This window comes from Solenopsis invicta, chromosome 3 (genome assembly GCF_016802725.1).
Source record: "Solenopsis invicta isolate M01_SB chromosome 3, UNIL_Sinv_3.0, whole genome shotgun sequence".
Lineage (NCBI taxonomy): Eukaryota > Metazoa > Arthropoda > Insecta > Hymenoptera > Formicidae > Solenopsis > Solenopsis invicta.
Genome location: NC_052666.1, coordinates 30,539,625 through 30,553,781, shown reverse-complemented (window position 1 = coordinate 30,553,781; position 14,157 = coordinate 30,539,625). Strand labels below are relative to the sequence as shown.

The 14,157-nt window shown below is 33.5% G+C and overlaps 1 protein-coding gene across 1 annotated transcript in view; it reads left to right on the top strand.

Annotated features, from left to right (window-relative positions):
• The window catches only part of LOC105204572, a 294,782-nt gene that overhangs the window by 209,620 nt on the left and 71,005 nt on the right, over positions 1-14,157 (top strand).

The window sequence follows — 14,157 nt, the reverse complement described above, 5'->3', positions numbered from 1 at the left end:
AGATTAACTTTAAGTTACCCAAATTCAATACTGTCTGTAATTAACGCAAGTGGAACGTAATGTGACTTTGTACGATTACCATCGGATTTAGCGAAACACTCAAATCCGTTTTGGAATCCGTCGCCGAAAGAACACAAGGCAGATCTGGAACAATTGTGAATGCGTTCAAGTGCCGAGGGAATCCAGTCCACTTGACAAAGGTAGACAGACTCGGAGGTGACGAACGTGTTGTCATCGCGCGTCGCGTCGTGTCTCGCGGCGACCGCAATTCTTTTTTTTTTCCTCCCTCTCTCGGTGCTCTCCTCCGCTAGAAAGCGGGTACAGGCGTGGTGCGTGCCGTATGTACAGCAGCGCGAGGGAAAACGGCACAGCTCGTTAAAACGTACGCATACGAATTGCGAAACACACAACGGAATTGATTTCGGACCTGCGGGCGTCCGATTCGTGGGATATTAGCCCGCGGCTACTAAAAATCGAATCCGCTCGAGGACGAAAAAATTTCCTTTCTAGGTCGCAGTAGGACTACCGGAACTGTCGCGTCGCACGTCGCCCGGCGAAATCGATTGTCAAAACCAGACGTGGAAGCTGCACGAAAGTCGTCGTCGAGTAAAACACTCCTTTCTCCTCGGGCGCTCGTTATGCTGCTTTTGACATAATGAACGTAGAAAGAAGACATATCTCTCTCTCTCTCTCTTTCTCTCTCCGACGACACGGAAGGGACAGCCGGTTGATAGCTTGAAATGACGGGTGTTGTATAACTTTGAATTTTGTCGCTTGATGTGTTCGTTGCTAACGATGAGATTATAATATCAATGCCTGATTATGAATTGTGTGGTAACCGAATTATAGTTAGTGCACGATGACAGTCGAAAGCAAAGGCTAAAGACAATGTCTACGTGCATAAAGAATAAAATTGTTCTCTGTGTTGAAGAAGAATGCATATTGTCTGCTACATCCTCTCTTAATTAGATAAAATTAAGAACGCAAAATTATAGCATATATTTATATATTAGATAAATTGTAAAATATGTTGTAAATTAGGTGGATTTGAATGTTACGTAATAACGGCGAGAAGGAACGAGGAGAGTGGCGCAGTTTGGGTAATAATTAGTTTTAAATCTTAAATGAACGGTCTTAATGGAGGTATCGCGGAAGGAGGAAGTCATAATTGCGTCTTTTATATTCGTGCTTTCATCGCATTTTTCATTCCCGTCCGCGGAAAGTCCGTTTATTAACCGACACGAACTCCGAAACGCGCCCACCCGTACATAATTGACATGCAAGTCGTATATCCCACGTTATGACATATCCAGCCTGGCTACGTGTCGTGTAACCGGTGCCGTGTATCCGCATCATCGGGTTTCAAAACCGGATTCAGATACTGCACAATGTGGCCGACAAAAGGCGGTCCTTTCTCTCTTTTTCTTCTCAGATTGTCGATCGCGCGTTACGTAAACTGTACGCCCGCTACACAGGGCCCTTTTCACCCGCGATGACGTGCCAAAAAGAATCCGTATTTATTCATCGGATTTGGCTTTCTCGATGTGTGTTTACTCGCAGCGCGCGGGAGAGACGCTCCGAAGCGGATTCGAGCACTTGAGGAATTATGAGTCATCGGGCGCCATTACGTTCATTTGCATCATTTGAGATGCTAATGCGGAGAAAACTGAAATTGGAGCGAACCCTCGGCCAATGGTATTTCCCACGAAACTGAATGACCGCGTTTGCGGTCGACCATTCTGACCCTGTTTGCCGGATAGTGTTGATGGACCTAGAGCTAGATCGCCAGTTCTAATTGGTCTCAACTTGAACTACGACCGACTAGTTTAGCCCGATCGATCGATTTCGCGCGTTTACTTGACGACAGTTATTTTTATTTCTCGCTAAAAAAAGAATATTTTGTATATGTAACTGTAATTTAATGTTAATAATTACGATAGGAGCTTTTTTTATAGTTATTATTGTTATAAAATGTTAGTGTATAACCATAATTTGAATACAGTTGCAGCCGAAAATTATTATAATTTGTAATTATAGTAAATTATAGTAATTGTAACCATTTTTATCAGTGGGGCACATTGTATGTTATTATTATTAACATTATAGCAGTAATAACTATAAAAATAGAACTTGTAGCCACAATTATTATTACAAAATTTATTTATAATCACAAATACCAAATACTTTTCTGCCAGTGCGCCACATTTATTACCGAGTATTCGTTGTAGCACGATCAATATTTCTACGCTGTATAGACGTGTCATAAAGAGGATGTTTTATAAGCTGAGGATAGAAAAAATGTGAACAAATGTTGCGCATTTCAACGCATTCTCGTTATAATTTCCATAAAAATCGTAATTCAGACATTCATGTCGCAATGACATATGTAAACAGCGTATAGGTGGATATGCGAGCCAGCCGCATTTGCATTTTAGATGCGCATGCATTTTCTTGACACACTTTCTGCATGAGGTACTGCGATGAAACTCGAGTTAAGACCGTTTGATAATGAATTTGCTGTAATTTACTTTTGATGCACTTCTATCTATTACAAACTATTGCGGCATGATATGTGTAACATTAGGTCAGTTTATAATTGCGCGTTACCTTCCGCCGGACGTGTGTGGGCATCGATATAAAATAGTCACGCGATTCTTTACCCTTTCGTGCTCCTCAATGTAATGCTAGTTAATTACAGGTGTTTTAATGCTAGAGCAAAAATAATCCTTTTATTAAATAGTACCACGTTTCTCTTTCAGCGCAATTAAAATCTTTATCAGAAGAAAGTTTCGTTAATTTTAGTTGAAATACGAAATGTTTCAACATTTATTTTCTTTACTTGTAAATTTAATTAGTTTGACTTTAATATTTTGAACAAAAACGTTAAAATGTTATGTACAAAGAGAATTTTTTCTTAGAAATTTACTCTAAAAATCGTGTTAATTGGACAATATAGAATATTTGAAGAACTTTATTATTATTTTAATAAAACTTTAGTAAAATTTACACAAACTATTTTATAAAATTATTTACATATATATCGTATTACTTATGTTATGAAATAGCTTGTTTAAATTTTGCTGAATTTTACTAAAGTTCTAGTAAACTTCTTCGTATCTTCCCACAGCTATCGTGATTTTGAAAGGTAAATTCTAAGAGAAAATTCTCTCCGTGTACCGAGAATACAAATTTTGTCAGAAGATATAAAATTTAGAACTTGTAAAATTTAGAATTAAACTTTTAATAATGAAACAAACGAAGACATCCGATATGTTAATTGTCTATTTTTGTCACGACACTTTTGATCTATTTGCGGAATTTAAATCGAAGCAAATCTCGAGTTCATTACGCAATTAGTGGCGAAGCAGTAATAATTGCCCGACACGAGAAGCCTAGACTGGTTCGCGATTCTATCGTTGCTTACCTGACACAGATAGACAGGTCCGAACTGGTTTGGTTTCTGCCCTTGCCTATCTGCAAGATATTATACCGCGGATTTCTTTGAAACGTTTTATTTCATGACGAAATTTGTATCGGTCTTATTAAACCGCACCTACGAGGATAATCGATCAAACTTCTTTTTGCCGCAGTTAATAAAATGTTGCTTCAAAGTTTCACAAGCAGGCTTTAATGCACTAGCTCTTTCTCTCTTTCTCTCTCGGAGCTTTACCTATCACAATGCATTTATGCATTGCTGAGAATTAAAGAGCATGAAGAAATAATAGTATCTAATTCTTCTGCATTGATCTCAAAGAAAAAGGAATGGGGAAAGTTTTCGAATAAAAAAAGGACAATAAATAATTTTTTAAATTGTTTTTTGACAAATTTTATTTTATTTTATATTTTTATCAATGCAATAAATATAATAGCGTTGTGCAACTCAGTACATATAATGTTATAAATATATTGTGTTTAACATAAATAAATAATTTAGAAACATTTCTCGATTTTCTACGGTATTTTATTTTATTTTATATTTTTTTTCTATGCAATAAATATCGGTGCATCTGAGTACATACGATTTTATAAATATTGCATCTATATAATGGCGAAGTTGTGATAGCACGGTGTGTTGAAATGTAGAAGGGGAATATCCTTGCACTTGATATTCATGCATCGTGAACACGTACATACGTAACATGCAGTTTGTCGACAGTCAACGAACGAGGTCGAACAAATCGCTAGCGTGTAGAAATCCTCGTGATTTTGTTGATCGGGCTCCTAATTATGTGTACCTTTTCCTCATTACGATCTGCCGATTTCTCTAACGCGCGTCGATACGCATCGTTGGCTTTACCAGGTCAGCGGTTAATCATAGGATTTTAACATTATTTCCTGCTGTCAATAAATTACGATCTTGCACATCCAATGGAAGATTCGAGTAACGCAAATCTTTCTCTATCCTCAAGTAGATATCGTGAATTTATTCTGATTTTTTTTGTATTCTCTTTCTTTTATTTGTTTTACAGTTTTTTCATTATCTTTAAAGAAAAAATTAAATTTTGAGAGAATTAAATAAACATTTTTTCACCTTTCTGTATTCGAACATTTTGCTCGCTTTATTAACGCTTTATTTATTAACATGAGCCATACTTCCGTTATCATCAAGGAAGGAAGTTTGCCCGTAGATTTTTACGTAAGCGTGCGTTTCTGTCTGAAGGAAAATCACGTTGCTAAAATCGCTTTCAGGAAGCGTCCTTTACCGCCTTTTACCGCATGGAAAATTTCTACGATAATGAAAATAGTCGTGGTTGAAAATATTAAAGCATCGCTGAAGTTAATATCATCTTCGCCTGATGCATTTGAAGATTACGTCACTTTTATGGTTTACTTACAAGGTTGTTAAATCCGTTATACTTTTTTTTTAACGATTTTTAACATCTTTTCATATTTTTTCTTAACATATTGAGCGTCGCGATTGATTAACTTTGCGTCTAAAAAGTGTGCTTTTTATTATACGATAAATCTTTAATTAAATATAGTATAAAAGTATTCAAATAAGTAACATAAAATAAAAATAAATTACGGTGAAAATTTTTTTATAAAAAAAATATGTAATTATATATAATGTCTGTATATGTTTTCTTTTTATTCTGAGTCAATTTAAGAACTGCGTTTCAAAACCGAAAGTAACAGCGCGCAATTCGAAGAATTAGAAAATGTGTATAAAGTAAGAAATATTATTTGAGCACTAAGATGATCGTTTGTCGGCCTTTTCCCGATTTTTTTTCTTTCGTATAATCTCTGTTTGTATATAAAAGTCATAATAAAAAGAACGATTGAAAAATGATTAGAATAACTTTCTTATTACAATTGAAGTTGAATAGGCTAACAACAATTGTAGCAGGATTTTAATGCCCAAATAATATTTCTTAAATGATTTTATATGTTATCTAGTTCTTAGAAATGTGCGCCGTTACTTTCGATCTTGAAACGCAGCTCTTAAATAAAACCAGAATGGTAATATTAAATTGATTATCAATTTAATAATTCTAATGCTTACTTTTTATTGTTCTTTTTACGAAAAGTAAAATTGCGATTAGATTACACAATATTCTACACATTATTATTAATATAATATTGTATATTTATTATTATTATATCTATATAAGATAATTTAGGGGCAACTTTGTTTTATTTTCTCCAATTTCACTTTTTATGAAACATGGAATGGTACTATCAAAATTATCATTTTATGTAATTATTTAAAAAAATTTTTCCTATTACTTTTTAATATATTCGAATAGAAATTATATAAGAGAATGAAAACGTATATGGACATTTTTTATAAATATTTATGTTTTTACATGGAAAAAGTTTTCTCTCGGAATAAAAACATGTTTATAATGCATGTTTATAAAAAATATATAAAATGCATTTTTAAATGTTAACATTCTTCGCTTTGTTTACTTAAATTTTTATTGCATGACACACGTTCTACAAACGTATACAATTAACACAGTACATTTGATTGCATTGCTGTTTGTTCTCTAATGAATTAAAAAATGTTTACTCGTTGCACTTTCTTGTCATATCAAAAGCAAGCAAAGAGTCACTTCTTCTCGATTACATCTGACAAAATAGTTACATTTCAAATGACTTTCACTTCGTTCGAAAATTAATCTCTGAGAAACGCTATACGCAACGCGAATGGAGAACGTAATGCAGATATCGCGCTGCATGTAAAATCAGCCGAACTTGACGCACCGTTATCTATATCTCTAACGGCCTTAAGATTACGCGCCGCGCGTTGTTACCGGAAGCCCGATCGCAGATATCCAGCCGGGAAGAAAGTCTCCGTCATGTATGAGCGTGCTCGTATATATCTGCCTATCTACGAGCAGCGGAAACTCACTATGTAGTCGCGGGAAATGCATTGGGTATTGCGAGAAAAATGCAGATCGCCGTGTGCAGACCCCTTGCCCGTCTCGCTCTCACCTGTTTGTCTACCGAAAACGTCTCTCTCTCTCTCTCTCTCTCTCTCTCTCTCTTTCTCTCTCTCTTTTTCTCTGTCTCACTTATCGAAGGCCGGAAGAAGCCAACACGCGCGGCGAAAGGACGACTCTACCCTGGAAAACGAAAGTCCATTCGCGCCGCGCGCGTAATTACGAGGCAGAAACGCGCCCGTATGTCTGAGAGCGATCCCGGATGGATCTTTGAAAGGTTTACGAAAGGCGCCGTACATACGGGACGTCATGTTTATTTTCTCTCACATTTTATACACTGGAAACAAAAGTTTGGTAATAATAATAATAATAATAATTGAGTCTAAACGACAAGTACAAGTACTCTAAGCTTGGAAATAACTTCAATTGAATATAAAGAAATAGTAATATTTAGTCGCCGTTTAATAACTGATTAATTACTATTATTACATTTTGTTACTGTTAATATAATTACTAAATGTTTGGTTATATTAATCAAGCATTTAATTGAAATTATTTAATTAAGCTTGATTATTATGACACTCTATTAATTATACTATTATTAAACTCTCTTTTTTAGTGTACAAGACAAATTAATATCTATAATTAATCGTGTATAATTTGCTCTTTTCTCATTTTTATCACATATTTGCTGTTATATGAAAAACTAAAAATTTAAAAAGTTTATATATCTCTCTCTCTCTTATATGTATAAATTTTATTCGAAATCTACTGTTTTCTTCATACATATAGAATGTAAGATTTCATCAAGATTATTATCAAACTCAACATCTATAAGATTAGGAGGGAAGATTGAAACTCACTCTTCTTCAAAATTCCCATCATTTCATTAAGATAGACAAAATGGACAAATACCTTTGAGCGGTAGTGCACGGAAAGAGAGTGTGAGAAAATATAATACACACGGCGCGCACAATCGACGAGCTTGTAGTTTTGCAACCGTAAATATCACTAACGTGTGTTTACTTTGCCGTGCGATTACTTTAAGCAGTAATTGTCGTCCGAGCAAAGTGACGTTTATCGTCGGCAATTTATAATTATCGCTCGTTTATCACCTTTACGGCGCGATCAGATAGCTCACAAATTACAAATCATCACATTTGCTTTCGTGGAGAGCATGCGAACTTTATAATCGAGTGTTAACGGGCTATAAACGCGAGAGACGTCGTTAAAAGTTATATATAATAATAGTCCGGGGACGAGACGTGTGTGCTATGTCTAATCGCAAAAATATACTGCAATCACCACGCGGCGAGAGACGAGACAGTTCGGAATGACGCTTCGCTTAGCGAAGAGAATGCGAACAATTTCATTAAACGCCGTAAACACGTGGACGCGTCGCGCTCGCGCTGGCAATTAAAAAACTGCGTTCAAATTCCCTTTGTTATTGCTCGGAAATACGCGCAACCCTACGTTTTAAGTGGCCTGCGCGCGCGTGCATTTCCGTTATTACAATTTACCTCTATAATTCCACGCAGATAGAAGCGTTAATTATCAAGCCCGCTCGAATAAACTGTTACATCATTATGAGCTTTTCAAATTACGTTTTATCACGCCGAACGCTTTTCCAGCGAAATGTATGTGTTCATTCGCGCGGTTTACCGGTGCGATATTTTTTACCAACATTGTTAATGCCGCGGCGTATTAAACGGAGCTGTGATATGGAGACGAGTATAAATTGAAGCGGCGCATATACGGATTGCAATTTAATGCAATAGCTACTTCAATAGAAGACAGAAATTTTTAGATTGATAAATATCTCGTAACTCTTTTAATTTAATTTAGACATTTAATTTAAATTAAATGACAAGACAACTTTGGTGAGTTACAAGATAATCACGTTTCTGTTTTTTTTTTTTTTTTTTTATATTAATTTGTCTTTTTTGTATTTTATTTTTTATTACTATTAAAAAATTAAGTATAAATAGTTCTAAAAATATATATAAATGATTCATGTTACTTTCTATGTTACAATATATTGCCTTTACCTTTTGGTTCGATAATTTATTTATACACAACAATTAGCTGAATCAGTACAGCGTTTATGCAATCGCGTAATTGGCACCTCGTACGGTATATCAATCGCGATCGGCAAAAAAATATATAATCGGTCTTCTCGTGGAATGTAATCCGTGTAAAGGTTTACGGAAAATGAAAGTCAACGGTACGTACGTTCCGCGAGATAAATTAGCAATGATCGGATTTTAATTACAAGCGATCGGCGATGCATTTATCAGGCACGAACCGTTTCTTTCGATTGCATAACGCCATTAAAGAGAGCTCGGAGCGATTCGCATTTATGGGCTACGGTTATCACTTGCCTGTCCCTTGGATATCTATGTGAATTACGTCAGTCTGACATTCTGCTCCTTTGTCATTTTTTAAATCATAAAATTGTTGATAAATTTATTATAGCCCGTAACATAAATCTTAAACGTTTGGCTTTTCAAAGATATATTTTTTTCTCTAAACAACATTTTCAATAGGATAAATTAGAAGTATTTACTGCAAATTAATTTAACCCAACTTTTTTGAGCACTTTGGAAAGCCAATTTTAATATTAAGAATATTAAATTTGCATTAATTTTTTTTTGCGCAATTATCAAATATGTTTAAATAATTTTTTTATATAAAACAAAAATATTTATTGCAAATTAATTTGCGTAATTATTTTGAGAATTTCTTAGTTAATTTTAATATTGAAAATAAATTTGGATTAATTTAATAAATATGTTTATTTACGACTCATAATATAAACAAACTCATTTGATTTTTTTTAGAATATATATTTTCTCGTAAATAATACCTTTCATGAAGCAAATTAAAAATATTTACTTCAAACTGATCTGAAATAACTTTTTCTGAGAATTTTAGATAGCATATTTTAAAATTGTGCATATTACATTTTAATTACTTTTTTTCCATTCAGCGAGGATTTATTATACCGGGACTAACGTATGTAACAGCAAGGCACTTTGTTCTACAAAAATTACGTGACAAGAGCACGCAGTGCTATCCATTGAAATGAGAGGAGGGCCCGTTACCGCGATCTCGTACACGATACGAGTGATATTTTGAAAGTGAAAGCGTAATTCGGCGCCAAAGGGATCCGGAGAAACGAACGAATACAATACTTATATATACATAAATAGTATATATATGTTGCAGCGAAAGACATGCCGTATAACTGATTTGCGCAAATCATGAAAGTTAGAAAACAGGAAAAACTTACGAAAACGTGACGTGGCATGAATCACGGCTATCTTAGCTTTAATTTTTGTGCAAATATTAATTTCCATAATATACACCATTGTATGTAAAAGATTTATACGCGCGGTATCTCTTTTAACTTAATGAATAAATTTTTTTTGTCACATTTTTTAATGTAAATGATACTAAAGAAGATCGTAAAAATGATAACAGCTTGTACTGTAAATTCAGAATATACGAAAAGTACGCTAAAAAGAAAATTGATGATTGAACTTTTTACGAGATTTTACGGCTTTGATCTAACTACACTGTTTGCGTGTCGATAATTTATTCCAGCTAGTCGATAATTCATAAAATTTCCATGTCATTTTGTGCAGAACATCATCCGTAATTGAGTAAGATTTATTCTGGAAAAGCAGTCGATTTCGAAATCTCATATCGAACGATAGATCTGAAAGTGGTCGGACGTACGATTCATGCGATTTAACGGGCGATGCGGATGAACAGATATGTCGCGATTTTATATAACGCACTACGTCTGTATTATATTATCATGCCGCGTGCGTGTTTTACGATAGTTCTTTCAGATGGAGAAAACGATTGCAATGTCGTTGTAACGAAAAGAGTCACATTTTGCATAATCGCACATCGCCTAACGGCGCGGCGCGGCGCGGCGCGGCGCTGCTCATTTCTTCGCGCCTATAGAAACAGAGAAATTAAGTTTCTCCCGTTATCCCTTAAACTGTTATGCAATTAATGCGTATAATATTGCGTACAATACGTATAATGTTGCGTATAATACGTATGATATTGCAGTATAGTGAAAACTTAAAATGAGAAATCAACTGAATGAGCAACGGTTGCAGAAGCTCTTTTAATTGTATCATTCATAGATTTTTAATAATATTCATTTTAATCCATTTTATCTAAAAAGATTACATAAGTCATAATTTTTAAAAATATTCTGTTTGAACAGAATAGAATTCTATAATAACTATGGTATTTTATATATGCACATATATATGTACACAAACACACACACACGCAAGGTATCTTATACCGATGCACCCCTTTTAAAATAAAAGGAAATGACTTTTATCAAATTTAAAAATTTTAAACGAATGGTGATATTTTTAACTTTTGGTTTTGACTTGCAATCGATTATTTATATCCTCTATAAAAAGAAGTCTTACATTTTAAAAATCAAAATCCAGATCGGCTGTTCAATTTTTTAAATTAAATATGTATTTTTTATTGCAGATTTGGATTCTATATATAAAAAAAAAGATAAGGAATTTTTGCCTAAAACATTTTTTCTGGAAATGCCTTTATTAAGTTTAAAATGATATTAAAAGTAAATGTGATGAAAAAATAATCCTAAGTAAAATGTGAATGGAGACATAATATATTTTAAAAGAAATGTTAGAGCTAAAAATTTCTTATTATTTTTACGTATAATTTAAATGTATAATAAAACATACAATATTCTTTTTATTTTAAGAGGAAATATAAAGGTGGTCCAGGATACTCTGTGTAGAAATGAGAAAACAATTCAAGAAATAGTTGCCCTTTCTTAATCTTATCATTTAACGATTTTAAATATATTTTAATCTATTTTGTTTAAAATAGCAAGATTGTTTAAATGATGATTTTTTATTCAAGTATTTTATTTAGAGTATAGTTATATGTAATAGGTACAGAGTTTATACATATAAATATAAATAAATGAGAAATAAATTAAATAAGACAGAATTGCAAAAGTCTTTTTAAATTATTATTTCTTAATTTTAAATAATAATTTAATCAATTTCTCCAAAATGGTAGACTGAATGATAATTTTGGAAAATATTCTGTTTAGAATATAGTTACAATAGGCACGGCGTTTTTATATATTGTATATGTGTGGGCATGTGTATGTGTACACTTGAAAAAAAGATTTTATTAACAAATCAAGTACCTTTATCAAATATTTGTAGCTATAGAAACAGCAAATGTGATTTGTTGTCATTATTTGTTGAATTAACAAAATCTTTTCTCTCAGTGTATAATATATTATTTACGGTTAAAAGAATTTTGAGGAGCGTGCTCTTGAATTAATAGCGGCATTCATTAACAGTTTGAACAATAGCCAAATCCTCTTGTTTAATGGACTACTAAAGCACGTTCACGATTAACGCGCTACATTATTCAAACGAGGCTGTTGACCAAATCGCCTAATAATCCTTTATAAATATTTATCGATCATAAACAATTATATTGACCAAAAGTATAATTTCTACTTTGCGTACGTGATGTTCCCCGAAAATTTTATCACATCGTTTTTTCGAAACGTGAAACAGCTGCGAATTTCGCGGCGCAAAATGCAATTTATTTTCTCACATTGACGATTATACCTTATTGTAATTATTTGATTCGTATTTTTAATTCGTTAATGCAATTACAGCCACGATTATTATAATAATCCACTTAAAAATTAACGCGTGCATCGAGGACACACAATTATCTTATCGGTCATACAAATTACCAATTAAATTGAGAATCAACGAAATTGTCTCCTAGAGCGGAAATATTCGAGATAGCCAGGCGTGATGCAGTAATCAAGCGCATTTTGCTTTTATTCGCATAGATGAATGTACGAGGGCAGCGGGGGACACGTAATGACTCATGCGCATAATGAATGCATTATGCGAGTTGCAGAACTGGCCAATGCCGACGGACAAAATTAACGCGGTAACGTGAACAGTAGTTTTCTTTGCAATTTTATCAATTATAAAAATATTTGTATTCCCTCAATCGTTATAAATTGGATGGCTCATACGCGAATGAATTATACGAATTCCAAAATTAGCCAGTGTGTATAACGAAATTAACATGATAATGCGGATAATTATATTCTTCACCAAAATATTTTTATTTCTCAATCATTACAATCGTCTGCAATAATGTTTTTTTTTATCACGCTGTACCGTTCACATATAAAACAAGATACATAATTCTCTTTTATACGCATAATTCTCTTAACATATTTACTTTTTGTTAATTAAAATGTTTAGAATCGTAAAGATTGCAATTTTGTTTTCATTTTATCGTTTAAAAATTTGTATTTTTTATTTTATTTTTGAGCTATCTTTTAATTTCTTTCTTCTCACTTTTTATCTTTGAGGAGCAACCATGAATGAAGGGATACTCTTCCGTTTTTTGCAGCGCCTCGATTGCACTCCGGCACAACCGACATTAATGTCTGCAAATTTTACATTTGCAGGCGTCTAATACCGTCGCAAACGGATAAAATTCGCAGATATCACGAAATTAACGGAGATACGCTCGAGACCGCATTGTTTTACGCAGAGAAAGTATCAAGAAGACAATGTGTTTGCTCCCCTTTTTCTCATCTGTTTCCAACGCAATGCGTCGCGAAACGTAATATTCTCTTTACATGGCCGCGGAGAGGCAGCTTTGCGAAAGAGGGCAAATGTGCGCAAATGAGCGGCTATATCTGCGAACCGACGCTTCGAGTTCGCCAAATAAAGCGCGACCGGGAGAGAAAACGCACAGTGAGACACGCGTAGTTGATGTAACTCTATTTATGCAATCCCGAGTTATTTGGCATTGCTCGCTACGTCGACGATATATGACACAACGGCGATTAGTAATAATGTAATTAGACTAATTAGTAATTAAGTACGCACGCGCGACCTCATAACGCGGTAACTCCTTCATAAAATGTGTTACACACATTTTGAAGTTACGTGTATGCAAGTAGAAAAAAAGAGGTAGGAAGAATATTTCTCAAAGTATTAGCTTCAGTTAAGTAGCTTCTTCTAAGGCTTAATTTACGGAATAACCTTCGACTACTTTCAGCAGAATACTATGAACATTACACGGCTTATAATCTTCTATTAGACACTTTTATCGCTGCAAGAAGAGATTATTCTAGTTAGACATATTTTCACAAGGATTCAGCCGAGATTAAATTCAGTATGCACTTAAATATCCGAACCAAATTCAATAATCGAGTCTTACTTTTTAGAAATGAAATAATGGTCATAAGAAATAACATTTCGTACATTGTAGGTATTTGTCAAGTGTAATCGATACCGACTAACAATAAATGACTTTTGAAGTTTAAAAATGAGTATCTACGAGAACTCAAAGTGTACTTGTAAGTACGTCTCTACCATAAAGAATCTTTTACAAGTAGCAAACTTTTACTGGTATTAGTATTAAATTCGGAACCTAAGAAAATTTCTTATAAAATTCCTATAAATAAAATTTCTAATAAAAAAATTTATTCTATTTTAATAAAATTTATTATTTGCTATACAAGAAATAAAATTTCTATTTAAAAAATGTATTCTCTTCCAAAAAGTTTATTTATTTGTTTATACGGAAAGGACAATTTTGATGTTGAAATACAAATTTGAAAATAATTATGATGATTCATAAAAAATTTATACCGGACGTTTAAGCTGGTTGCTAGAATATCAAAACTTTTTGCAAC